Source organism: Gavialis gangeticus, unplaced genomic scaffold (assembly GCF_001723915.1).
Source record: "Gavialis gangeticus isolate Ggan-Ray unplaced genomic scaffold, GavGan_comp1, whole genome shotgun sequence".
NCBI lineage: Eukaryota > Metazoa > Chordata > Crocodylia > Gavialidae > Gavialis > Gavialis gangeticus.
This window is the reverse complement of record NW_017729031.1, coordinates 99,309,063-99,335,408: the sequence shown is the minus strand read 5'-3', so window position 1 is coordinate 99,335,408 and position 26,346 is coordinate 99,309,063. Positions and strand designations below refer to the sequence as shown.

General features: G+C 43.2%; 1 protein-coding gene across 13 annotated transcripts in view; it reads left to right on the top strand.

Annotated features, from left to right (window-relative positions):
• Positions 1–26,346, top strand: part of MAP2 (microtubule associated protein 2) — a 446,273-nt gene that overhangs the window by 288,606 nt on the left and 131,321 nt on the right. Inside the window, exon 1 of one of the 13 annotated variants that reach the window (XM_019523434.1) lies at positions 18,824–19,007. The exons of the other annotated variants lie outside the window; for them this stretch is intronic. The gene's annotated coding sequence lies outside the window, so the exon portion shown is untranslated. Of the gene's footprint in view, positions 1–18,823; positions 19,008–26,346 lie in introns of those variants that run through there. 13 annotated transcript variants of the gene reach the window in all.

Below are 26,346 nucleotides of genomic sequence, written 5' to 3'. Positions count from 1 at the left end.
GTGAGTGGGTGCTCTTTGCCTGCCCTGCTCCGTTAGAATTACCTTGGCCTCTGGCTTGTCCTCTGCACTCTTCTGCCATGCCTTGATGTTGTAAGAATGTTTGGGAGGATGGATGGTTCTCTGTGCAGAGGTCCATCCAGTAGGGCTGAGATCTTCCACAGGGCTCCACCTCCCCTACACTCTGTCCTTTTCCTTTCAGGTGGTCATTTGCTATTTTCTGCTCGTCTGGAGTGTGGTCCAGTGTGGTCCACACTGGTCTGGTGTGTGCCCTTTTCCTCTCAGGTGGTCATTTGCAGTTTTCTGCGGGCCTGTGGGGTCTGTGCCCTAACTCCACTGAGTTATATACTCTGTGGTTCTTTGGCCTTGGTTTCTCTTGGTTGGTCCTGTCTTTGGCTGTACTCATTGGATCACTCTACCTTCATCCTCTTTCTATTTCTCTCTCTTTTTTTTTCTTGGTTGTCTTCCCCACTCCTTCCTCCTGAGGACCCTATATTTCTGTGATTATCCAGGCTTATCCTGTTCTATGCTTCCTTGTCCCTTCTAGTCTTATTTCAAACCCTATAAACTGAAGCTCCTTTAAATCCCCAGGTGAACTAGATAGGTCCTTATTAAACATAGATCAAACAAAAGACAGGGAGATCTTTCCTCCCAATTGTCCTTCTCTCCCAGGGACCCTATACCCAAGGGGGAGGTATCTTCCTCCCAGCCAATATTGTCCCTTGATTCCAGAATTCAAAACCCCCTACCCCAAAAAAAGTTTGATCATGGTTGTTCCCGGCATAAGTCAAGGTTCTGTTAGGCGATCCTCATCTAGGTTTACTCCTTGTTTCTCTTTTTCCCTCCAGCATGCCAGACAAGTCTTATCTTTGCCCTCACTGCCTCAGTTTCTTCTGGCCTCCATTGCCCTTGGTGAGACTGTCCTTTCCTCTTCTTGATCTGTGGTTACTGGCCAAGACCTGATCTTTCCTCCCCTGACCCTGGCTCCTGGGCTCACAGGGAAGACTCCTGTTATCCTGTCGTCCACTGCTACTTAACTCTCCAGTCATGCTGGGGTGCTCCTGACTCAGGACTCACTGGGGACGTGCTGCTTGTTGGACATGTCCCAGTAAGTTCCCCACCAGCTTGGCTAGCTCTGCAGGGATCTAGCAGGGGCTGGGCTCTGGCCCCTGCTACACTAAGAGATGCTAAGTCACTTAAGCTAGACTTAATAGGCAGTCACTAAGGCTAGGGTTCAGAAGTTGCACATAAACCAGTATAAGCGATCAGAAACCAGTTCAATCCATAACACAAGTTCACTGCATATAAACCAATGTCAAAATGGCCAAAACTGGTTTAAACCTGAATGGGTGTAGTATCAGACTTAACTGATTTAGGTTAAATCAGTTTACTGAACTTCTGTCCCAGATCCTCTTCAGATTCAAGTTACCTCATGGTCCCCCAGCATCCCAGGATGCTTTACACCCCTTCTGCAAACCACCCCTCCTCGCAGGGTGGGCATGCTAGCCTTGGCCCAAGTTGTCTGCTCCAGGCGAGCAGGGAGATGGCTTCTAGCACCCCCCAATTCTGGTCTGAGCCACTGCAGGCATGTGACTGCATTTCCAGAATCAAAAGTGAATGTCTGTTCACTTGCTTATCAGTTCAATTTACACAGCTTACACTAACCTGTGGATATTGAATCAATTCAGCCTCTGGCTCCTTGACTGTCTGTACTTAACCTAATTGCATGTTCTCCACTTACTGTACAACTAACCAGAGACCTTGGGTACGTGCAAGCATTATGTTTAGATTGCCTTAACCAAGGTTAAGGCAATCTAAATGCCCCAGTGTTCAAGGCCAGGCATTCAGAAAGTCTGAGGCAGAATCAAAGTCATGTAGTTTTCTTTAAGAAGCCTAGATTAGATTAACAGAAAACAAAACACACCTCTGCCTGGGGTTGGGAGCAGGTGGGGAGGGGGGCAAGCATCTTAGACCAGGTTCCGCCATTTTTAAACTAGTCTGTGTGCGCCACATTTCTATTAAAAGTATAGACCAGTTTTGTATGCCAAACTTCTATTCTATTATAGGTATAGACTGGTTTCCGATCACGTATAACAGCAAAAGTGTAATGTCTTAACCTGGCCCAAATATTCACAGAGCTTAGGTTACCCTAGATTGGGAATGCCATTTTTAAAGTTAATTCTTGTTTTAGGTGAACTAAATTTAAATTGGCAAGGGATTAACCTGACCTAGTGCAGGTTAGCTCAGCCTAGTTAACACTTGCATGTGTTCACACCACAGCCCTGGGGCTGGGAAAGCTCAGCCACTCTCAATCCATGAGGCTGCACTTCCCCCACCCCGCCCCCCAACTGGGCTATTTTTACTCCTCCAACAAGCCTACTGCTAAACTGAGCAGCCCCCACCACAGACCTGCCATTCCCCCATGGATCTGCAAACACCCCCGGCCCCTGCAACTCAACAGCTCCCCACCACAGACCTGCCTATCCCCTAGACCCAGACCCACCAGCACCTCTCCCCCTGCAACTTAGCTGCCTCCAGCTGCCCATCCCTCCATCCAGCAAGTGGCAGATGTTTGCATGCATTTCTCCTGATTTCAGTTTAAGTGGCTTAAACTAAGCCATCTAAACCAGAGCTGTGTTCCATGAGTGTTTGTTCATACCCTGTGACCTGATTTTCAGAATCAGTAACTGCAGTTAGAGCAGGTGGGAACTTTATTTGAATATGTCAAGTCCTACAGAATCCTAAATACTCTGAGAATCTCAAATTGGACACCCAAAACTGGAATATATTTTGATCTTAATCTCTGTGCTTCAGCTCTTCCTATGTAAAATAAAGATAATACCTGACAGATTTGTTAAGAACACTATTTATGAAATAATCAGATAGCAGATTTATGAGCACCATAGGAAACCATTCAAACTCTGCTCTGAACACGATTATCAGTGGACAGTATACAAGTCATGGGGGTCATATGTTGAACAATAAAGAGCAAATAGAATATTAAGGACCTATGTATTGAGTGAGCAACCTCATTTTATGCAGTGAATGAGGAAGAGGTCCTTTGGGGGAAAAATAGCATGTAATTAAAGACTATCTTAATATGTACTCATGAGGGAGCCAAGTTAAGGTTACACAGGCAGCCTTATTTCGACATTTCCTTACTTTAAGTGCTTGACCTTGCAGCCTTTATTTTTTTTTAACATAGTGTTTGTGCATGTGCTATATGACTGTGCCTCTGGGTGTAATTCAACTAACAATAATAATAATGCTTTTAAATCTGTCTTTGTCTTTTAATGTTTTCCATCAACAAAAGAACAGAACTTTTTCCTCTGTAAACAAAGTTTAGTGCTGTACAGATTTGCCTATTTAAGTAATTGCTAAGGCTAGGTTTTGCTGCTACCAGATAGATCATGATTAATTTTGCAAGTTTTGTGCCCAGAGCCTTCAAAATACTCCTCTTTTCATTCTGAAGCCTGGCAGAAGCCTAGCAGTAATAATTAGCAAGCCATAAAAATTGACCTGATTCGTGGGAACCACTGAAGGATGCAAAAAGACATTTCTGTTCGAGGAGGTAGGAATGAAAATGCATGGTTACTGACCCAGTCATGTCAGACCTAAATTTTGAGGGAATCCCAGATGAGAAGTGTTCTGCAGTCTGAATACTGCCTATTCATTCAACTCAGCTAGCAGAGTGAATGAATCATCTCTCAACCAAAGACAGTCCCTGTGGGTCAGAGAGGAGGTCATTAGAGGGGCAAGCATTTCAGACTGCCTGCCTTAAGTGAAAAAGAAAGTATACACAATTCTGTTTCCACTGCTACAGCTCCAGGCTTTTCATATATAAAACATCAGCAGATAACATCTCATCTGATTCCCTCATGTAAATAGTAGCTTTAGCCTCTGGAAGGTCTGTCTGCCCATCTACTCAGGTGACTTCTGCTTTTACAAAAAATTCCTTTGCCCAAGCAACTAGTTACCTCAGTGTCATCTTGTGTTAATTGCAATTTTTTTAGCATAAAGGTGAGCAGTTTCAGCAGCACCCTGTCAAACCTGCTGACAGTTGGTGCTTTTCCCTTGCCTGCCTGGACCATCTGGAATTCAAGCAAGACAATGAAATATATAAGATACTCGTTTTCTCTATATCAGTGGAGGGATATGGATGTATACATGTGAGGGTTGATACCTGAGGAGATACTCTGATTGGAAACACCTTTGGCAAACAAAACCTTTGAGGTGATAGAGTAACACTGAATAACATGCACTTTTCATTTTGCTATAGAAAGGCATCTCTGGGGTTTTTAATGGATGTTGGATTTAGCAGTTTGAACTAAATGAAGAGTGTTATAAAGCTCAGCAAGTGTATGTGAACTACCATAATACTTGAGGAAAACGTTTTTAAAATAATGTACAGGAAGGAAAAAAAACCTCACACTTTTTCATTATAAACTATGTTACATGGACACCTAGAGGCTCTAAGCAATGGTAGGGCTCCATTGTGCTAAGGGGTCAGCAACCTTTTGGGGCTATGGACCAGAATTACCCAGTTAGGGTCAGAGGTGGGTGGGCAGGTGGTAGGTTCCATCTGACACTGCTGCTGCTTTTCTGTGCAACAGCACAGAAAGCTCCTACTACCACCGCTTCTCCTGGTGGCAGGGGAAAAGTGACTGCTGCTGTCACTTCTCCCTGAAGCAGCAAGGTGCTACTTCTCCCTGCAATGGCATGGAGAAGGCTCCCATTGCTGAAGCCCCTTGCTGCTGGTCACTAGGCCTGTGCAAATAGGGAAATATTCAATTCGGATTTGGCTGCTTCAGAGGACAGTGATTCAGTTCGGAGATTTGGATCACTGTCCTGAATCAGTTCAGCTGAATCGGCTTCGGAAGATCTGACACCAATTCAGAAAGATTTGGAGATTCAGCCATAGACTATAATGGGGAATCGCTGAAATACCTATAACTTTGTCATATTTTTGCTGATATGGATAAAAATTGATGGGATAGTAGCTCCTTCTGAGGGCATGAAGCCTGCCAAGTTTCAAGAGGATAGGTTTAGGGGTTTCTGGGAAACTGCACCTCAAAGTCACAAAAGCAAAACTTGTGTCACATTGTGTGTTAAGGCACAGTGGGGTGAAAACTGCAGGGATGGTAGCCCCTGCTGAGACAACGAAGGCTGCCATGTTTCAAGGATATAGGTGCAGGAGTTTCTGAGAAACTGCACTCCAGGCTGCTGACAAACAAAACTCATGTTATATGTGACACTGTGTGTGTGTTTGTGCCCTCACTGGCATTGGGGCCTCTACACACCCTGACCGGTTCTCTGTATGCTGAAAAGGAAGTGTGGTGTCACAGATATTTTTTCCAAACCTCTCCCCAGTTACTGTGTTTGTTTATTAGTTGCATCTTATCATTTGGCATGCTTCTGTTTTTCTATTTGATGCAATTTTCTTACTCTTCCCCACTCCCGGTTCCTAGGCTCACACTTTTCCTCCCATCAAATCTATTTATTTCTCATCTCATCCAAAAGGGCTACCTCAGTAAATATTGAACCTTCAAAACTGGGGTGACAGGCACACCCTCAAGAATGCAAGGTATGTGAAAAGCCCAACTTGCAGCAATACTAAGATAATTGTTCATGCAAGTGGGAATTCAGAGATTGTGGGTTTGTAACAAAGGCCTGCCCCAGAGATCCCTGAGCAAGATCTCATCTACTCATGAGCTACCGTCTAAATGCTCATAGCTTTTAAGGCTAATTTGGTGGCCTACTCATCTCACCTTCTAGCCACACCCAGGCCTTACAGCTGTTACCAATCCATCCATTCACACCCTCCCAGGCTCTGCCCTGCTCCTGGGCTCAATCAATTCAATGGACTCTCTAGCCCCATCTCCCTAAGCACTGGGCTCTCTAGCCACATCTCTGCCCCTGTGTGAGCACTGCTCTCAGGCTCCCACCTTACCCTCAGGCCTATTGCACTCTCTCTGTCTTGTTCCTGGGCACTGCTCTGCTCCCCTAGCTCTGGCCTTGTTCTCAGGGCTATTACCCTCTCTGCTCTATTCCCAGGCACTGGCCCTGGTCCTGTTCCTGGGCCAGCTGTGATGTCCAGTCTTCCCATTACTCCCAGTCCCAAACTACCAGTGTTCTCCAGGCAAGTCCACAATATTCAACATGCCTGCCCTGCTCCCAGGCTCCAGTGTATCCCTGGCATGAGTCAGAAGCTCATCTGCAGCCATCCTGCTCAGGAGCTCTTTCTTCCATGGACTCCAGCACTAAACCACTTGCTTCAGCTCAGGCCCTGGACTTATATACTCTCGAAGACCGACCCCCTTCTGGCCAGGTGCCTTCCCTTGAGTGCTGCCTGAGCCCTGTCTGCAGCCTTTCTCCTCTTAAAGTAAGAGGAGCATTGAGCTCCCTGTTACAGGGTTCAGATGCCCATTCCAAAGGCTCAGTGCTTGACTGTTCTCAACATACAAGGGAGATTTAGTAAAGGTCATATCACTCCGTGACTTGGATTAACTCTCTGTTCCTCAGTGCATTTCTCCTCTGAGAGGCCTGCATTTTCTTTAAAAAAAATTATTAGAATTTCAACCCAATTACACCAGATAATCCATTATCATAATGCAAATGTAAACAGGCCTCCATATAGGCCCATGCCAGTAGTCTGTTCCTCTCCAATATAGATCAAAGCCCTGCTTTTGCAGGTCTTACACAGGCAAAACTCCTCTGTGTAGAACTGTGGGATCAGATTCCAGGATTTCAGATTCTGCTGGCTTGGCTATCTGCTTTTCCTTCTGTGCTTTTAAAACTCACTAGAAAAGAGACTGATTTATTTACTTTCTTGTTTTATATTTTGAGCAGGGAATAGAACTGGTGGAATAAAAGATTTGGCAGGGACAAATACCATATGATAAAATAAAACCCTGAATTCTGTTTATTCACTGTTGTGGGTTTTTTCAGGTAGTCTCAGTTACAGCTAAAGAGATATGACTATTCTTGTATGTCTTTATCAACAGGTCTGGGCATATTCATATGTGTGTGCATGTGTACAAGTATACATGCATGTATGCATATGTAGATTATAAAACATTGGTTCCTTAATTGGATATTTAGTGTGCAGGGTTTTTATCAGCAAACATTGGGTGGAGGAGTCAGAATCCCATTGTGTGTCTAATATCAGAACATCATGGCACAACAATTATTGCTCAGGACTTTCCCTAGAAAAGTAAAGCCGTAACTCCTTCTGCCAAGTTTGTTGTAAATATAGAGGCCTTTATGCTTTGCAAATAACCTCTTTTCCCTACTGTTTTCCAAGCCTTCATCTAGTCTGTTTTTAGATTTTTGGACTGCAGTAAAACACTGGCTTCTGTTAGTCATAATAGATTTTTGGTCTCCTGCCTTTCAGGTTTTCTAATAGTGTAACTGAGAAGCAAAGATACTTAAGTGGTTCCAGAGGTACAATTTAGAACACGCTTTATCCTGTTTGATCCCCTTTTTAAAGCATGAATAAACAATGAACCATGTAGACAATCAGATATTTCCGTTTCCATCTCTGCTCCCATTATCACTGTTTAGTGTCTCTGAGCATTGCTAAGTGACGCTGAAAACATTCCCTGAAAAAGGGCCATACCCTGCTGTGGATCTGAGACGGAAATCACATTCACGTTAGTGAGAGATTTTGTGCATGCATCAAGGCAGTACATGGGCCTAAAGATCCTTTCCTGATTTTACTTATTTCCTTCATCTCTTATATTCTAGCATTGTTTTTTGTATAATTGTGTGATAATCAGTTATATTCATGTATATAACTTCCATGGACCATCCTGAAAATGAGAGGGTGAAAATGGCTGGGTTAAGGAAAATATGCCAAAAAAAAAAGGCTGACCCACCTCAGTCACATAGGTCATCCTCAGACATCTCACTGCAGTCCCACTGCATGCGACTTATAAAATGTACAATCTGTAGGTTTACAGGCAGAGTCTAAAGCAGGGAGGCAAAATTTGGCCCACAGGCTAGATCCAGCTGGCACTGGACTCCATTTCCCAGAAGCCCCTGCCAATGTGGCTGGGGCCGTTTTCCATGGAGACCCCAGCAGCAGCCTTGCTGTGATAGCTCAAGGCTGGGGGTTTCCATGGAGACTGGGCCCAGCAGCGCTGGCAGGATACTCAGCAGGGCAGGGAGCTGCTCTGGGGCTGGGATCGGATCTTGCAGTGGTGACAGCGTGGTCCAGAGCTGGGGCAGAGCCGCAATTTGCAGCTTGCATGCTTCAAGCAGGGGCATGCAGGCAGCAGATTATAGCTGTGCCCCAGCTCCTTGCAGCAGTGACAGCATGGTCCAGAGCTGGGGTAGAGCCACAATCCACTGCCTGCATACCCCTGCCCGGAGCATGCAGACAGCAGATAGCAGCTCTGTCCCGGCTCTGAACCATGCTGTCACTACTGTAAGATCCCAGCCCAGCCGTGGAGCAGCTCCCCACCTTACCAGCACTGCTGGGGCTGGTCTCCATGGAAACCTTGGCCCCCTGCTATCACAGTGTGGCTGCTGCTGGAGTCTCTATGGAAACCAGCCCCAGCCATGTGGTCAGGGGCTGCTGGGAACTGGAGTCTGCCCGCTTGCTGGATCTGCCACTTTGCTGACCCCTGGTCTAGAATGTGTTCAAAAGTTGCATTCCAGAATTATGAAGCTTCCTATTTCCTTACATATGCTACAAGGAAAAAAGAGCCTGACTTTGGCCCTAGGCATATATGTTTCCTGTCCATAGTTAGAGTAGCTGGCACTGCTGAAGCTGTAGAGATAATTGCAGGAAAGTTACAAGATGTTTTCAAAGTGTTTTTTTGCAGGAAAGGAGGGAAGACAAGAATTAGTTATTTAACAAGGGGTTGCAATGGGACATAAGGGAGAAGGTGATTCTTTAAATACATAAGCATTGTAGATTAAAACTGGCACCTTGAATTGCAAATAGAAAGCTACTGAGAGCTAGTACAGACTCTGGAACATTGCAGTTATGTGCTCCTGGTGACCAACCCTATTAGAAGGCTGCCTGCCTCAGGCTACACTAGTTGCAGCTTCCGAATGGTCTTCAAGGACAGCCCAATGTAAAAACATTGCAATAGTCCAGGCTTAAGGTTACAAAGGCATGGATAATAACAGCCAGATCTGAAGGTGAAACAAAGAGTGACATCCTTCTCACTGGGTGGAGCTGGTGAAAGGTACCCTTAAGCACTGCCACCAACTGAAGATCCAGGTGCTGCAAAGGGTCCAGAGCACCCCCAGGCTGTGAACCTGAATGAAAAGGAGAGGCTGAATCCATCAGTGATAGGTGTCCAAACCCCTCCTAGATCAGGCAATTTGCCCACCACTATCACCTCCTTCTTGTGTGAATTCAGTTTCAGTTGGATCACCCACATCCAATCCCTAAATGTAGCCAGGCACCAGGAAAGGACTGAGACTGTGGGGTCAAGGTCAGTTGAGGAAAGAGGTTGATTTGGGTGTAATCAGTCTACTGGTGGAAGCTCTCTCCAAGTCTCCAAACAGTCACACACAGAGGCCTCATAAACACATTGAACAGGAGACCTGACAAGATAAAGTCCTAGGAAACCCCAGAGGAAGGGTCCTGAGGGGATGATGAGTGCTTTGCCATGGCCATTCTCTGTGACTTTCCTGCTAGCAAAGTGTGAAACCAATTTAGAGTGGTCCCACAAATCCCCACCAAGTCATGTAAACACTTTATCAGCATCTCAGTGGTCAACTGTATCAAAGGCTGCTCCCTGAAATAATGAGTAAGATCAGCAGGGCACAATTTCCTTCTTGATCTCTAGATGAAGATCAGTGACTAAGGCCACGAGCACAATTTCTCAGCTCTGTCCAGGAAAAAAGCCAAACCAACCAGAGGTCCTGGAAACCTTTGGCATCCAGATGCAACTTGAGCTGTCAAATGACCTTTCCTAAAAAGGGGAGGTTGGACAAGGCAATAACTGGCTGCAGAGTCAACATCACACAATGATTTCTTGGCTAGTTATAAAGTCTGGCACTGTGCCCTCCTGAAGGGAGGCATTGACAACCCCTACCAGCAGTGGCTTAGTGTCCCTCAGTTGACTTTTACAAGCCAAGACAAGCAATGGGTCCAGCTCACAACTGGTTGTCCTCGTTCCCCAAGCAATATCTCTGCATCAGAGGATGATAGCAATTTTAAATGATTCCAGTAAAGAGGACAAGACTGAGCTTCCTCAAACACAAATTCTGATTCTGCAGCAAAAGTGGTGAACCCCAAACTGTGCTGAATGTGGGTGATTTTGTCTGGAAATTAGGTATCAAACTTGTCACAGCAGACTGAAGAAGAGTCAGTTTTTAGGCAGAGACGAACTGGATTAGCCAGGCCATTTGCCACCTGGACCAGTTCCATCAGTTGACACTTTTCATATTCACAAAACATATAAAATAGTATTAAAACACATGGTGTAGAGTGAGACCTCACTGGAATTGAAGGAAACAGGATGCAAAATTAATTCACAAAAATAAGGATCTAGATAAGACTTTTCAGAGTACTGAATGTAATAATTTTAGACAATTAAATTTTTTGGTTATGTGAGCTTTCTCTTATTGATTAAGTATGCAGCAGATCTGCAGCAGCGGTCCTGTTTGCTTCTCTCAGCTTAAGAATAGCTTTCATTGAAGTTAACAAGAGTTAGTCCTGTCCTGCAGGGAGAGAATATGCAAGTAAGGAATTAGCACAATTAAGCATGTTCATAGCAATGAAACTCAAGTTGTCATGCATTGTGGAAAACAGACATCAAATCAAATCAATGTGTCTGAGTAAAAGTAACAAAGGTCAAATTTTCAAAAATACCTTCCAAAATTTTACCCTTATAATTATACATACTGCCTCTCTTGAACCCTATATTCGTAGCATTTGCATGTGTGAATTGAGTAGCTGCACAGCTATGTAGCCAGTGTCTATCTGGCAGTATAAGTGCATGATATTGCTGGCACAGCTTCAGAGACAAGACTTGAAAATGTGATCCTAAATGTTAGAAAATACTAGTTAGGGAAGCATATGGGGAAATCGCAGGGGTCAGCATGCCCAGAGTGCAAGGGGCAGGCCTCACCCTAGAGAGCCCGCCTACATGGTCACAGTGCTTCCCCTGCCAGTATTACTGTTTTCTGATCTCCAAGGCTGTCAGTCCAGGACCTTTCCCAAACACTAAATTCCCACTAAAAATTATAATGAAAAATACTTTTAAGAAAATTGATTTTTATTAGCAAAACACTGTTTCAGGCAAGCCTTCAGATGGTAAATTTTAAGGTTCTTGGAAGCCAGAGAGAGATTTTTCCGTTAAGGGTAATCTATTTTCAATACTTCTTGAGTGGTATAAAATGTCACTCATTGCAAAGCAATTACTGGAAGTCATAGACAGTCTTATCCAAATACAGGAACTAATGTAAGGCCCAATGACTTCAGAGCCTTTCAGATTCTTGTGTAGTTTTCTACTGATTTCAATGTGCTGCATATCAGGCCCCCCAAAACAGGTGATGTAGGCATTTATGGCTCTCTTCTTTATGGAACAGTGACTGTCCCAATCATCTGTTACTGTCCTGAGCTATTCATTTTTTTCAAAAATCTGGGTTTCACATGGGGTGTGGAGAGGGAAAGTCTCAGCTGGTTTTAGTTGTCACATTTTCACTGAAGTCAGTAGAGCTATGGCAATTTACAATTGCCATGCAAGTGCCCCTAAATCCAACATGGTTTGTCCATCTGATGTCAGCTGGGAAAATGCAATATTGATGAACATCCTGGAACACTGAATCAAATTTTTCTGGACAGCATTTAATTTCTGCAGTAACAGAATTCAAATCAGTGTAAGTCAAAGCCAGGTTTGCATTGATTTTACTGAGGACAGTGTGTGGTTACACTTTAAGCAGAGATTAGGCCAGGGTTAGAATTGAATTTTACCCACAGGGAACTGTAGTTGAACATCAAGATTTCTGTGAGAACAGGGAACAAGACTTCCTTATAACAAAACAATTTCACTTTTATTTACATGAATCTAGTCTTTTCCCAAGTTTATCAAGCAGATAACGAGACCCTCACATTTTATACTCTTTTCGTGGGTAGTGAAAACAAAGATTTCCCTTTTGCACAACCTCTTCCAAAAGAACCTGAAGCACTGGTGCTTAGACACTCTATCTCAGGTGTTTAATTCAACTAGATTATACTAGTGTACAATCATACATTCTGTTTGCCAAAATCCTGTGTAACTGTTTGGGGAGGATTCTGGAAAAGCAGAGGTGCAGAACATACCCTCTTACTAAGATAGTTAATTATTTTTGTTCCTAGAAACTCATAAACCTGCTTAAATAAAGACTTTTCCCTGATTCTTCCTATCTTTTTGAAAGTGTGTTTATAATATGGATGGGAAATTCTTTGTAATTCTGTTGGTAGTGAAAAACAAATGGATGATAAAAATACAAATAAGCGTCAGTCAATAAGATATGCATATGCATTCAATAAGATATGCAGTCAATATGCAGTCAATAAGATATGCATTTATTTATGTAAGGCTTTAACATAAAGTTGAAAATCTCCATGTTTCATACTGTGCAATAAACAGCATTTTAAAGATTTAATCATCAATTATGTTAATCCAATACAATCAAAGGCAAGAAATCTAGGAATAGGGAGTTCTGCGAAGACTGCTAAAATATTTCCAAAGGGTGAGCTTACTTCTAGGTTTCTGGTTTCTTTTCCCTTCTGGCTTCCCAGTACTATGCAGTAAAACTGATAGAGAGCTCAGCTCTCTCTCTCTGTGTGTGTGTGTGTGTGTGTGTGTGTGTGTGTGTGTGTGTAGACTTTGCTGTAAAATTCTTTAAAAACTTTCTGCATTTCAGCACTAATTTTCAAAACAAGCAAGCAGAGAAGAACAGAAATCTGCAATCTGCACAACCCTCAAGGAGTTTGTCCTCAGACCACATAAGGGAAGTTTATCTTTGAGGATTTGTCCAAACTAGGGTTGGGTATTTGACAGGTCAAATAAAGTTTGGCCAATTGACCAGTCAGGTATTGGTCAAAACTTGTAAAAAAATTGCCAATAGGTCCAAATAATACACAGAAAAAGTACAAATTGTCCAGTAGAAATTTGTCAAAAAATAATTAAAAATCATATTTCTGTCAAGAAAACTACGAAAATGTCATTTTTTTGTAAAATTACTATAATCTTTGACCAGTCAAAAAATATGCAGTCAGTTAACCAGTCGATTGATATTATGTGACTGGTCAATTGATCAGACTTGTCAACCCTAACTGAAATGCATCCTACCACAGATGTGTGAACCTTGTGCACCTCCCCCAGGACTTTACCTGTTCATACATCCTGTGCAGTGTCCTCTGCACAGAAGAATAAAAGGCAGAGCAAACCCAACTGCCATTCAGTTCTTTTTCATTGCCTAAGATAGCAAGCCAGAGTCTCAGTGTCCCCATAGCTTGGATAGTATAGATCAGAGGTGTCAAACTCACCTTGTGGCCTGAACTACATCTGGACTGACCTAGATTTGGACTGAACTAAATCTGGTTCCTTGTGAACCAGATCCTGCCTGGAGTATGAGGAAGTGGTGGCAACAGCAGCTCCAACTCAGGACATGTGATGGCAGCTCCAGCCCCCACCATGTGCCCTGTACTGGAGCAGGAGCTGCCACCACCACATGCTCCATGCTGCAGCGGCACCTCCAGCTCCGGTACAGGGCACATGGCAGGGGCTGACAGCCAGGGCAGCATCAGCCCTTGCTAACTCTCCTGTCCCTGATTATCACCATGTCCACTGAGGCCCAGGGGCCCTGGATTCTGTGGCATACTATACCCCCCTCCCCTCCCCAGCAACACCCTCTAATTTCCAGTGGCCTGCCAGTAGCCCACCAAGTTGGACAGAGTGGTTCTGTAGGCCAAATTCAGCCCACAGGATGTTTGTTTGACACCTCTGGTTGTTATTTAACAATGTAGATAATGTTTCTAGAAGCATGTCATTTGTAATTCTTTCAATAAGAAATGCAGAGTCCATCTGAATTGTTCAGGAGGAAAAAATCTATGCAGCGTGCATGCCTGTCCCTCAGGTAGTCCCTTGGGAACACTCTGTTCTTGCCAAGTTCAATGAGTGTCCTTTCTATAAGGGATGATACTCCAGGAGGTAAGTGATCTGCTGGCATCAGGAGAACTGGTGCTGCTGGCACACATTCTGAGCTTTCTAGTCAGCCTTTTTCAGGTCAGCTAATAGACTCCTGCTGCCTGAGAGTGGAACAAATAAAAGCTTTAGGTCAGGCTTGGCACTGATTGCCATCACAAGTTGCTTCACTTAAACAGGCTTCATCAGAACTGCATCAGTACTGTGTATTTTCAGGATTTGGATAGGTGTTGATATCTTTGACTGGAATCACTTCCTCAGTACTGTCGTACCATGTACCTCAGTATTCTCTGTTCTGTATGTAGCTTCTTCTGTGATTGTAGCATCAGTACTGGTTGTCACAGCACTGTCATCATCGGTAACATTTCCTTCTGCTGTTAGGATGGCTTTCACATCTTAATTCTAATAAGTAGACCTAGATGATTTTTTCCCCTGAACTAAATTTAGAGGGGAAAGGGTATAAAAGGGATTAAATTAGCAAAAATGAAATAGAACATTTTATGTTTAATGCTTTGGGTTTTATTTTTTTAATTTTGCTGAGGGTAGAGAAAAACAAAACAAGTTTACTCTGTTTCACACCCACCTAAACCAAATTTTTGGTTCAGCAGCTGAATTGAAAACATCCATCATTAGCTAGCTGTGCTCCTAATTACTTTGAGAATTAAGAAATTCCACCAGGAATCCAGTGACTTTCACACCTCCATCCAATAGTATAACTAATGGGAAGTGACCAGGGACCACTTTGAAGAGCATGGTGATAGCCTGTGCTGCCCCATGTACCATGGCTGCCTTAAGTGTAGAGCTGGCTTGCTACACCTCCGTCTCCATCAAACTGAATACTCCACTCAGCAAATGTATTTCTCAAATATCACCATGAAGCAAGTTCATCCCTTTAGGTTAAAAAGCAATATACCAGTAGGAATGGAGCAATCTGCATCAGATCAACCTAGCAGAGCTCCATCATCGGGGTTTCTAGAATAGTTTTACAGATCAGCCAAGTAGAAACGGTCTTGGATTACTTATTGCCATTAAGACGTGGGACTTTCACTTATCTCTATTAAAGTCCCCCACTAATGTCTGTATACAGTCTACCCACTGAAATTCAGTCCATTTTTTCATATTCCATAGTTTCCAGGTTTTTAAAAGGCAAAATACACATATTTCCACCAAATATAGAAGTATTCCCTACCTCAGATTTGAATTTGGTACTCATTTTTTACAAATCCTCCTTTCATGCTCATAGCTGATATATCACCTTCTATTAAAAAATGTTTTTAGTAGCCACCACTGTGGCTTGCAGGGCAAGTGAAATTCAAGCTCAAATGTCTGGTCCACCATATAGTGGGTTTCTGAAGGACAGAGTTACTCTTAGTTGCCTGAAATTTATACTGTAAACTGTTTCTGATTTTCATGTATTCTCCTACCAGTATTTTTTCCTAAGCCTCATGACTTGCTGGCAGAGACCAAACTCCACACAGTACACATTCTCAGGGCTATATCCTACTGTCTTTCCAAAACAAAGGCTTTTCACAAATCATCTCTGTGTTTTGTAGCCTTTGGTAATAAGTCTAAAGGCCAGGCAGAGTTCCTTTCAAGGACTCTCTCAATGACTTTCAGGCTACAATAAGATTCCTTATTCTTAGAATAAGTTCCCTCTTTCCTCTAATGTTAAGGCACATTCCAGTAGGCCCTGTTCAACATCTGTGGCTTGTTTAAGAGAAGTCCCTATGCAGAAAATCTTAAGAGTTTGGTTCAGACATTTACCAGATTGCCAATCATTAGTCTTCTGTCACAGCTTTTAAAGCTGATAACCAATTTGACAGGATTATTCTACAGTTATTATTTAAAGAGGGTCTCCAATCACACACCTCACTGAGGAGTAACTTGTAGAAGACAATGGATGGGTGAATTTTCTAGAGGTTAACTTACCTTATCGTAAATCTAGGTCTTTGAGATAGATGTGGTTCAGAAAAAAATCCCACAGTCCAAGGACTGAATGTCCCGAGTGGCAGCTGGAACAATGTCATCTTTTATACCACCAGTCCAGGGGATGCTTGAGTATATGGTGTATATGCATAGCCCCAATAGACACAGCTGGTTAAAGATTCTGGTGTTGGGTATACAAGGCACATGCGTCTAGGTGGGTGCCTATCTGGAACCTTTCTTTTAAACTATAGACTCTAATTTAAAGCTGCAAACCAACACAAATGAATGTAAGAAATAATATGATCTATTTTGTATAGGTTCTGTTAGTCTTTTTAGAAACAATAATACCTGTGTGTTAGGCTTTGCTATTTTATTTTGATAACTACTGGATAGTTACAGTTTGTATAAATGTCTGTTTCAGATACCCAGTGCTCTTGATACTTTTTACAGTGAAAAATATGTAAGTGAGCCATAAATAAGTGGGCCAGGTTCACATTTATATTCAAGGGCCCTCCTAATGCTGTGGCAGTGTAGACGGGCTTTATTGTAAATGAGAGTCAGGAAAATGTATCCCTTATTTATTGAAGGGAACCAAAGCCTAGATTCTGTTGTAAAAAATAGTTGATACCACAATGAGGCCCTTAGTAATTATATTTGAGGAACCTTTTGTATTGGCAAAAATATTTTGGAGATGGTTTGTATTTTATAACTTAATTTTTTTAACAGAAGAGAACAGAGTTTTAAGTGTTGCCAACCCTTCAGCATTGCTCTGGAGTCTCCAGGAATTAGATATAAATCTTCAGGAAAGTGAATTGACATTTACTTTTAAAACCTGAAAGGCATCCAGACCCCTGCAGTGGCACATACCAGGAGGCAGGGAGAACAGTGGGGGGTACTAGAGCACACCCCCCAGCCTGCTGGCCACTGCAGTGAGCCAGGAGATGGGTGATTCCCACAGCCATGCCCTTTCTTCAGTCTCCAGCCAGCTGAGGAAGGTGGAGGGGAAGCCCGCCATTTGGCCCCCAGTCTTCCCCAGTGCCTAGGAAGGGAGGGTGAGCCCCCAGCCAGGCATTTCATCCTCCCCCTGTCCCTGGATCTGGTCCCCCTAGCGACACCTGTTCCTCAGTCTGGCTGGAAGAGGGTGAGGGGGAACCCCCCAACCCTGCACTGAACCCCCAAGCTCTCCCTGGTGTGGGCATAAGGAGGGGTGGTGGAAGCCCCCAGCAAGGCATTTCTCCCCCTCTTCTCCCCCATACCCAGAGCTGGAGCCGGGCCAGTCACCTGCCTACCCTCCTTGGCCAGCTGTCTGTCTGAGGTGGGGGCAGGGGGAATGCCCCCACCCTGCCCAGCTTTGTACCTCCACCAAGCCTGTGCCCAGCAGGACGGGAAGCCCACAGTGGGAGATTTACTTCCCCAACCCCATCTGGGAGCCAGGCTGATTCCTCCAGCCAAGGAGGGGCCAGGGCTGGGGAATTCATCCAGCTACCCCCGGGGGATGGAAAAGTCACCCAACTGTGAGTTAAGTTGAACTGGGAGGGAATCTGGGACAGAAGTTCCATAAACTGGTTTAACCTAAATCAGTTAAGTCTAATACTACATCCATCCAGGTTTATTTTAAATCAGTTTCAGCCATTCTGAAAATGGTGTAAGTGTACTGAAATGTTCTGTTCTGTTACAAGTTTAAACCACTGATCACTTAAACTGGTTTGTGTAACTTCTGTCCCTAGCCTAGGAGACTGCTGAGAGTCACTTGGGAGATAAATGATAGGGCATTCGTTAAAATAAATATTAAATGTTGAATCCAATTTATACAGTAGTCTAGTGGGTTTTTAAAATGTAATAGTAATGTGCATGTGCCTTCCTGACATAAAGTTTATGCACCGCAATCCATAACTGATATATGCAAACACGTGGGCATGTTCTCATTGTGTGTCGTGGGCACGTTGGCATACCAGAAACCTCCCAGAATAGATTCAAACAGAGTTGGCAACCCTAACTTCCCCCTAGGTTTTAATTTTTTGTTCACTAGTTTCCATTTTTTGTACTCGACTGCACATGACATTGATACAGTATGGGCCTGACCCACTGTCCAGTGAAAATCTTTCCATTGCCTTCAGGGGAGTTTGGATTAGGCCCTTTGTACTTGAGGGAAAATCAAAATGTCTAGTCTAAAATTATGGCTCTGATTGTTTGTAACTAAGCAAATCGAAAACAGTAGGTTATATGATGTAGAGCAAATCACTGTGCAGTGATTAAACGTTCTACCTCATTAGGACCCAAACCCAAAACCCATTAAAGGGAACTATTTTTAAAGCTTGTGGTTCTATCAAATACTTTTTCAGTTTGTAAAATGAGACAGTCTAGTTTGAAATCTGACTTTCATTCATTTATTGGCAAAACTCTGACTCTCAGCCAGGAGAATACAGCTAGCTCCACACCCAAAGCCCATGGTTATGCAGACTACATAGATCAGAAACAACTGTGACACTCCCCCTTCTCCACCTCTTTTCTTGCACCTTTCTCCAGACCAATAGAGGGAAACTCAAGGAGGGCTTTAAACATTTTTGTGCTCATAGAGGACAACTCTGAAAGAAGGAGAAGAAAATCACTGGATCGTGAGCAACTATTTGTCTGGCTCCCTAATTACTCACTGCAGTGCCAGCTTCATAAGTCTGATTGACTGCCTGAGAGACTTGATCTGTTCCTCATTTTCAGCTCTGGCAAGGATACAGATTGCGGTAAATGTCCTCAGTTTTAACATAGTGAGATTCTTTTCTTCATCCTACAATTCAGGCATCTCTGGTATTTTCCATTGATTTTTATAGTTGAAGGAACAGTGAAAAACATGTTTTGAAGAATATTCTACAGGAAATGCACAGCAATCATTTACCTGTATGGCGGGGAAAGCCCTCAAAAAAGAACGTAAATGTGAGTAATATAAACTCTGTTCACTTTGTTTTACAGATAGTCTTGCTAATACTTTAAAGAAACAGGGATCTAGCTGTTAAGTAGTAATCTGCATAGCGGGTAAGGAGAAAGTATAGGATCATAGGGAAATAGACTATAAATTACTGTGAAAATCAATTTGTCCTGTGTAGGGTCTGTGATGAAGTGTATCTTAGACTGTATAGTTCTCTCCACTGGCTTATTGCATCCCTAGTTACTGAGGATCAGCCAGCAATTTTGTTGATGATTTTGCTTCTTCTAGAGCATGAATGAAAATACTAAATAAGGTGGGATTTAGCATGATGCTTGTCTTTGACATTAGACACTTCCCCCAGTTTGATATATCATGTTTCGAGTATGATCATTTTTAATTAAACAAATAGTCTGCACTCATATGTAAAACAATATTGAGAATAAAATTTGAGAAACCTAGAACTTATGTGTTACACAGAAATACAGGGGGGAAATCTAGCCTCATTGATTTCAATGTCAAATCTGCCATTAATTTCAATGGGACCTGGCCAGGATAACACATACACAATCTAACTTCTAGCACATTCTTTTCATACATTCAGTTTTATAAATCTTTAAAAAAAAGTAATTCAATTTGTCTAGTAGGGCATAATTTTTAAATAGCTTATTGCTCAAGCTTCAGTCACTTTCTTGATGCTTGGAACATCTTTTTTAATAAGTGTTCCATTATTTTATTACTTATAGAAATGAAACCTGAACTTCTCAAAAGTGCTTTTAAGAAGGCAATTGGGAATTTCAAATTGATATCTAAATCTCCTGTTTTCTGTATGTTGACTTTTATTACATCTGCGTTTCTTCTCACTTCTGTTTGACTTCTTGGAACTAATTGTCAGTGGTTCAGTGAGGTCATTAGCAGATTTTGAAAAGGAGCATAGTATCCCACTATTCTGGAGTCAGCCTTTATTTCATTCCTTCCCCCTCCTTGATTATCTATGGATCTGCTTTTCTTTAATATATTTTTTCTTTGAAATATTTGTAATATTCTGTTCCAGAATAACCCTTTGGCTAGCATTGCATCACCTGGAGGTTTTCTGCCTTCTATCCTTTTCCCAGTTTTCTTAAAGGTTGCCTGTCCCTGCTGTCCCTTCTTTTAGGATCTTCATGTTTTCTCCTATGCGTCTGAATTTTAATCATTCTTCTCTGCATCTGCCTCACTGGCTTTCTTAATTAAGTAAAATTTGCTTTCTTGAAATCTAATATCCTTGTCCAACTGATGAATAGCTTCACAGAACACAAGAGTAAAAGATTGGGGTGGGCTTGGCAAAAGCAGGCAGCATTGGTATAATTTTCACCCTTTGAAGTCAATGGGCAGTTTTTTCACAGACTTCAAAGGGATCAGCATTAGGCCAGTTACAAAAGCTGTCTCCCCAGAAGATTGCTGTGCTCTGAATGTGCTCACAGAACACCCTTGTGTAGGACAGTTAGTGGAAACATTTAGCTCAGTGTTACAGCTGGCTTTGCAAACTGCTTTCGTTACATTTGGTTGTAGGGGATTCATCATGGGTGGGTTAGGAACATTTTGGTTGGATACAACTTGAAGTTCATGTTAAAAGGCAAGGCAGCTTCAAGCTATGGACTTTTGGTGAGCTTGGCTCTGTATTGTCTAATTTATTTAAATTTCTTCTGTCGCAATATGGATCTCAAAAGGCTGAAGAGAGTACAGGTACTCTACTGCTGTAGTTTCTGTTAAAAGGTAAAAGGTTCTACTTTAGACAGTGTAGTGCCCAACTAGTGCACAGCTTGAAGGTGCATATAAAAGTTTGCCACACCCAGTTTACAATCATATGGCTTGCTTTAAGCTGCATGATTGTAGACTGGGAGTGACACATGCAGGCATGCACCCACTGGTGGCAGGAACTGCACCAGAAACCTGCTGTAAGTAGCTTGAGGGGGAGGTCTTTGGGGGCTGGTGGGTCCACAGAGCAGGTTGTCCATCTGTAGGTGGGCAAGTTGGATGGATAAAAATAGCCCTGCCAGGATAAGGGTGCAAGAAGAGTGTAGCCCCAAGGCTCTGGTGAGTGGCTGAGCTTTTCCAGTGCCGGAGCCTCGCTCCAGACATGCACAGACATTCTCTGGATTGAGTTAATCCATTCCCAATCTAAGTTAGTTGGCCTACTCAGGTGAACTAAGATCAGGCTTGCCATTTTTGGCTTGATTTAAACCCCACAAACATCTGCACAGATCAGCATTTAGATCCACATAACCCTAGGTAGTTTTATCTAGATGTAAAGCCTGCTCATACCCTGTGCAACAGAAGTGTGTCTTTAGGGCTGCTACTATAGATAAGGGTGCTTAATTAAGATTTGTTACCGTCCAGTAGCCTTTTGATTACCTGTGTGTGTTGTAGTCTCAGGCCTTCTCTTTACAGAAATCTTATTATTCAGAACAACTACAAAAAAGATTAATGCAGTTCTGGACTCCATTAACAAAAGGATTATTGTAAGACATGGGAGGTAATAGTGCAACTCTATTCAGCACTAGTTAGGCCTCAACCAAAGGCACTAGTTAGTACATTTCTGGGCTCTATTTTAAAAATGTCATGGAGAAGTTAGAGAGGTGGGTGGCCAAAATGATAAAGGGCTTAGAAGGCAAGCCACGCAAGGAGCGGTTGAGAAAAATAAGCGTGTTCAGCTTGCAGAAAAGGTTATTAAGATAGAACATGACAGCAATATTCAAATATCTGAAAAGCTATCATAAATAAGAGGGAAAAGACCTTTCCTCCTGTGCTGTAGAGAATAGAACCTGTAACAATGGCTTGAAATTGCAACAAATAAGTTTAAACAGGATATTAGGGCTGTGTTTAACAGCTCTGTTTTGATTTGGTTTCGGATTCGGTCATTTCAGAGGACAGTGATTCATTTCAGTGTTCTGGATCACGATCCTGTTTCATTTCGGCTGAATCTGTTTAGGAGATTCAACTCCACCAAATCTCCTCCAAATCTGTTTCGAACAGGCTTCAAGCTTTGCACAGCCCTACTGCCCAGCCAGGTGGGGCTTGGAGCCAGGGGCTGCAGGGCCCCAGTGGGGGGCAGGATGGGGCTGTAGGTGGCTCACCCAGGGAAGGGGAGGGCCGCTGCCCTCTGTGCAGGTGAGGAGACCCCTGCGCAGACCTCTCTGCTCCCTGTGGAGCCAGGTCGTGTGGCAAGGCAGTGCTGGTCCCTGCCGTGCAACCTGGCTCCACTGAGAGCAGAGATCCACGCCGGGGTCTGCTCGACACCACTGCCCACCCCACACAGCCCCACATTGCTGGGGCAGTGTGGGGTGGGCAGTGGCGGTGAGGAGCCCCCAGCATGTATCTCTGCTCCCTGCAGAGCCAGGTTGTGTAGCAGGGCAGCAGTGTACAGCTGTTTTCCTACAAGCCCGGCTCCAAAACTCAAAAATTTTCCAAAACATTTCTGAAACGTTTCAGATGCCTCATTTCATTTTGGAGATGTTTTGCAGCCTTCTGTTTTGATTTGTGTTTGGTGTTTTGTGTGCCAAAACAGCCCAGAACACCTCTGAAATGAAACAGCTGCCAACACTTCTCACAGCCCTACTGGATAACGGGAAAAACTTCTTCACTGTTAGAACTGACTACCCTAGAAGCCTAGGGATGTTTTGAAATCTCCTTCCTTGGGGTTTTTCAGGAAGAGGTTGGATAAGTATTGGTCAGGGTAGTTAGGAGTAGAAATACCTGGAGTGGGCTGTGAAATGCAATAATTGGAAGCCAGGGAGACACCCCCCACCACACACACGTGTTGCTTGGAAATGATTTTAAATGCTCTGCAGTCCAGAGCAGGTGGAAATTGGAAAAGATTGTGCTTAGCAGCATGAGAATGAAGTAGAGCTCCATAACTGGCTTGGTTATGAAACAAAATTAAAGAGCTGGAACAAGTTTATGGAGGGGGTAAGATTACCCAAAGGAGAGTTATGGGTCTCCAAATGGGGTGTGTAATGTATGGATTTTTGTTTGCAGTCCCTGTGGGGCAGAGTGGAGGTCATTTGGTTTTTCAGTGCTTCTGGGCTTTGCTGTTTGCCACATGGAGCTGGGGAAAAAGTTTTCCCCTCCTGTTATTGCAGGTGATGGTGGGGGAGATTCTTCTTATTTTCCTCAGAAACATTGGGTGTTAGCTGCAGGCAAGGCTGGGGATTTTGGTGGGGGTGTGCTGAGGCTCCAGCTGGGACTCAAGGATCCCTTCTCTCAGGGTCAGACCAGTTGCCACAGTTAGGATCAGGAAGGAATTTTACCCTACTCTCAAATTGGCAAGGAGAGGGGGTGTTGCCTTCCTTTAGCAGGGGACATGCTCTTTTTCCTTGGCTCTCTCAAGTGTATTTAATAATTACCTCCTGTCTTTGCAGTGGTAGGACATTGACAGTGTTCTTGGTCCCCTTCTTTATCCATGGCAAGTTAGGGTGTTCTTGGTGGTTTGGGGCATTTTCTGTAGTAGTTGTGTAAAAAGGTTGTTTGTGCAGTTTTAAGAATAAGTCAGACAAACACTTGTATAGGATGGTTTAGATAAAGTTGATCCTGCCTTGAGCAGAGAGTTGGACTAGGGCTAAGTACAGACATTCAGGAAGTTAAATCAGGTTCAAAATAGTTGCCCAATTTAAACCTAGCTCATCCTGGTGCTGACCTTACACTTACAGACCTGGTCTCAGTGACCAATAATCAGTCTAACTGTACAGACATTCCAGAACCAGGTTTAAGATAAACCTGGATTACACTAATTCAGACTGGTGCATGGATCTTCTGTACGCTTTCCTTGCACAGCCCCAGGGCTGGGAAAACTCAGCCACTACCCCTAGCCCCAGAGCTGCTCTTTTCACCCCCCAACCCTGTACTGGGCTATTTTTTGCCTCTCCCCCCAGCCCAGCTAGCCCTCTCAACCCCCATCCCACAAGCTGCTCTGGGTGCAGCCACTCTTACCTGTATTTGCTGCTGCTGGAACTAAGCAAATAAGTCCTGATGCAGGGAGGGGCAGGAGAAATGGGGGAATAGGTTTGCTATGGATGGGTCAGGGGGCTAAAAGTAGCTCCTGATCCCCCAAAGCTCCCCCATGGACCCTGCCAGACTCTCCCAGACCCCAGCAAAACCCTGTGGGTTGTACCTGCCCCCCAACCCACACACAGGTTGTACCTGCCCCCCTCACCCTACCCGCAGATCATGCTTGCCCCCCCATCCCACCCATGTGTCACACCTGCCTCCCCCAACCCCATCCATGGGTCGCATCTGCTTCCCTAGCCCACACGCAAGTCATGACTGTCCCCCCCAGCCCTCATGGAAAAAAATGAGGCCCTCCTTGGCTCTAGAGATTTCCTTACTTTATCTTTCCTAAGGCCAGGGTTGAAGCACGCATGAGCTAGCATGGCCTACACCCTGCAGATTCTGGCTATCCCAGCTCTTATTTGTACTACAGCAGTGCCTAGAGACCTGAATGGAGAAAGAGAACCCAATGTCCTTGGTGCTATGCATGTACATAGTAAGAGATAGTCCCTGTTCCAAGGATCTTTCATCTTAATTAGACAAGAAAGACAAAGGAAATAAAATTACCCTCATTTTATAAATGAGGCACAAAAGGATGAAGTGACTTGCACAAGGTTACCAAGGAAATTTGATGGCACTGCCAACTGAATCCAGGTCTTCTAAGTTCTAGCTTGGTGCCAGAAATGCACAAGCATCTGTTTCGTTCACAGTCAGCTACTCTGTGTATAAACAAAGGACCTCAGTATCTAATTCTGCACTACCAGACCCCTTCGCCACCACTAAATTCACTAAAGAGAGTGGTGACAGAGTGGGAAAGAACATACCCTTAAGGCTGCTGCTGAGTATTTCTTCATAATTAGATATCACTAGAATCAGAAAGGAATGAGGGATGAGAAATGTCACAGTTCATTTTAACCATGGAAACATGACATTTCAAGAGGATGTAGTATCTGTTTTTGTTATTTCAAGGGCCTTCATAAAAGATTTGACAGGGAACCAAAAACTACAGTGGAAAGAGCAAAGTGACTTTTTAAAATTCTTTGAAACGGTGTACATTAAGTGTATAAGAAAAAATCATAATGACTCTCTTTTCTTTTCAGTTTTGTATTTAACACTGTTAAGACCCTGCTTCCATACTTACCCACTTTGCATTTTCCTATGCTGTTATTTAACTTAATTATTTGTTGGATTAAATTAAACGGCAAAAAATAAGCAACGCTAAAAAGTGCACCTGGCATGATGGGATTTATCCTGTATTCTAAGTGCCTTGATTTGCAACATTATGCATTACAGCTAGTAGTCATCACTGCTGTGAACACAAAGATATATTGTGACTCACTCCCAATGTTTCTACTAGCATTATAAACTGTGAGAGCACTTGATGAATAACAGAGAGTCAAGAATGGAGTCACCCATGTTTCAGTCTGTAACCATCTATTATGTACACTGAGCCAAATTCTGACCCCAGATACATACAACTACCATTGAAGCCCGCCCACTGTATTTATTTTTAAAGATAAAAGCACTTCTGTTACTTTCACAGAGGACTTTCTGTAGTATGGCCCATTATAAGAATGTGAACACTCTTCCAAAATAGTTTGGACAGAAGGAAGAAGTGTTCAACTTGGATGAGGAACAGACACTTCAGATAATAGCATTAGGATTATTAGATTGGGGACAAGAACCATCACTTTTATCAACAGGATTTTCAAAAATGCTTTCACTCTGCTTTGCACTTACATAATCCTTCTCAATGAAAATCCTTGGCTACTCTGTACTCATTTCTGTAGAGAATAACTACTGGAGTTAGAATGTGATATGTGTACAAGATCCTCTAAAGGCAGTGGTAAGGCCCTTATGGCCTCCAATGGCCCTTATGGCCTTTGGATCAGGCTCAAAATGCCTAGGATGGACAGTTTGATTCAATAGATAGAAGCTCTTAATAGAGTTTGCTCAACATAAAAAAGAAACAGAATTGAGTGCCGCTTCCTTTTTTTCACAGAGCAACCTAATTTCTGCCCTCAAATTACAGTTTCAGTGAACTCCATTGATTTTTGTTGAGTGTTAACATGTTTTTCCAGAGGGAAGAATTTGGCCTGTGACCTCATGCTTTTGGAAAGAGCTTTGATTATAAAATGTTTATGAATAGATGACTGTACTGTAGCTTCCTGTCTCTCATTGTATCAACCAAAACCTCTTTCATAAGGATTACAGAAGAACATAAGGGGAGAGGAGAAACCAAAGAGCAGGGCCTAGTTAAAATGAAAGTTAATATTTCTATAATTGACTGAGATACAGAAGTTCTTTTAATCTCAAGATATCTTG